The sequence below is a fragment of the Pinus tabuliformis genome, chromosome 8 (genome assembly GCF_031772625.1).
Source record: "Pinus tabuliformis cultivar Carrire ecotype Pingquan chromosome 8, CPIR1, whole genome shotgun sequence".
Taxonomy (NCBI): Eukaryota; Viridiplantae; Streptophyta; class Pinopsida; order Pinales; family Pinaceae; genus Pinus; species Pinus tabuliformis.
The window spans coordinates 853,752,051-853,754,724 of NC_142294.1; positions in this window are offsets into that span (position 1 = coordinate 853,752,051).

Here is a 2,674-nt window from a genome sequence, read left to right on the forward strand (position 1 = left end):
CATCCTTTGAGAAGGATGGTCATCTGCTGCAATGATGTACATATCAAATGTCTTTATATCCTGAATATATATCGCAGCCCGGATGGATGAAACTAGATCCGGGGTCTTCAATCTCTTCCGATCTTCACTCGATGTACAAGTCGATCCATGTGAGAATTTCTTGAAGTCGAACATGGAAAGACATCGCTTGATTACCGGTCAATGATGTAAACCGTTAACAAGTGCGAGAGGAATCACCGATAAGGATGATGACCCTCAAGGTACAGCAGTACAATTCACATGGTGGGAATAAAGGACTTGGCGTCGACCACCATGCAAAATCTTCTGGTCGAAGGTCATTGATGTATACCTGTCGCCGGAAGTGAGAAGCTTGCCATTGAGGCATGCAAGATTCAAAGTATTGAAGGGGTTGTTTCTAGATCAACTCCTTGGATAATGAGCTGATGTCGACAAGGAGCGATCCGTCAAAGGAGGGCCTTAATGAATCCCACATCATTGACACGGAACGGAGCTAGTGATTGTGATGAGGTGAAAACAAACTGTGATGTATGATTCAGGGTGGCGGTCATGAAATGGATGAAGGATAATGTATGGCAGTGGATGGGACACGGTTGACTCTTTGCAGAACAACATCTCTTGAACATATAACGACACTGATGTGATGGATCGGTAGCATTACCCCAACTATGGATGGTGTGGCGAGGACCATGGTGATGAGACCGGTGAAAGAAACAACCCAACCCGATGTGATACGGAGGACAAAGTGTCATGTTCAAGAGCGACTTGCTACCATTAAAGCTGTGAGGTTCTCCCAATTTTTCCCCAGTCATTGCTGACCAGTACCTCTTTATTTTTGTCAAGCTTGAGGAGGATAACATATGCTTGTTCTATAACCTGCCCTTCGGGCAAGCCCATCGCTATGTTTTAACGAGCCTAGCGATAGGGAAACTCGTTCTCGTCTAAAGACAAGTTTGTCGCTATTTAATGAATTTAACGAGTCTAACGACAAGGATAACTCGGTCCTTTTCATTTTTAGAGAGTCTGAAAAGGTACGTAAAGTCAACTCCAAAATTCCTTTTTCGTCATCTAATCCCTTAAGTCCGAAAAAGTATAAAACAATACAGAAGGGATGAATTTTCGATTGCTTTAACGAGCCGAACAAAACAAACGCTCGATCTTTTTGTGCAATAATCCCTCAGGTCCAAAAAGATTAAAATCTAGGAGGGATAGCTTTCCGGTCGCTTTAACGAGCTGGAAGGCCAAAACTCGGCAATCTTTTCATATTTTACGAGTCAGTGAAAAGAGCTTAAAGACGACTCGTCTTTCGAGGAACAAGTGATGAACAGGGCAGCAGCAGATTCCAGGTACATGTTGGAATATTCCAATCACGGCAGTGTCACAAGGATGGCTTAGTGAAATCACTCTTCGCAGCTGTTCCTCAAAAGAAGGTAAACAATCATATGGAGATGAATGATTGGCCAAATGAACGGATGGAGGTGATGGCATATAAACACGACCAAGGGCTTTTAAATATGGCAGTCAAAGGTTACATTTACCAAGGTTATTTACCGGTTCATTTTTCTGGGTGAGCTTGAACTCTAGGGGAAGATTGCTCACAACTTATGTTTATTTTTTAACGAGCATGAACTATGCGCTAAAACTGCTCGGATCTTGCGTTTATTTTTTAACGAGTATGAACATTGCTAAAACTGCTCGAATATTTGCATGCCCCCAGCATCATAATAACACATGTCAAAGGAGGGTGCCCCCCAAGCTTCATTGCATTCAACTTTGGCGAATCATTTGAGCAATTCTTTCTGCTGGGAGGTGTTGCTGGGTTGGAGCCTGCAATGGTTGTAATCCTCTCAGAACCTTTATTTCTTCATTAATAAAAGCTATTGAGGTTCTCCTATGTGCTCTTGTTTCAATTATGTATTGTGATGATTGCATGTTTGGTTTAGACTAATCCATGAACCAGTTATGATTGCATGCCTCTTGTAGTTTCCTTCTTTGTTATTGTGCAGGATCTCATTGCAGCTGGGTGAGCAGAACAACAAAGAGCTAGGAGCAAGCGGCCAAAGAGGAGAGTTTGGATTCGACATTAAGCGCAAGGCAACGGTTAGTGCTTTCTCCATCCTATTTTGCTTTCATAAAGAAGTAAACCTTCAGTAGTTTGTTTTACAGTTGTTGCTAAGGAACTGTCACCTTAACGAGGTTGACACGAGATAAGAACCGTCCTCGGAGCCGACAAAATATCTAGGAATCTTCCGAATCCAACCAGAAGATTGGATTAGATTTCATTTTGTAGGTTTCCACCGTGGCCACTCCCGCCAGATTACTTGGAGGCGGTAGGGCGAAAGTACCCAATAAGGCAGGGTCTTTTAGGAGACCTACTCCGATATTTTGGAGCAAATGATTCCTTCCATGGATCATTGGAATGCTTCCTGTAACTTGTGAACTGTCGTGGAGAAAAGTTTGTTGGTGGACGATTGTAATTCCCCCTTGGAAGGGGAATGCAATCTTCCTGAAGTAGGTCGACACAACTGCGGCCATGGCATAGATCCATGGTCTTCCAAGTAGGATGTTGTAATCGAGGTTTCCATCAATTACTTCAACATCAATTCCTACTGTTTTGCCCCCCAGTTCAACTTGCAAGTTACTTAAAATCCCGTAT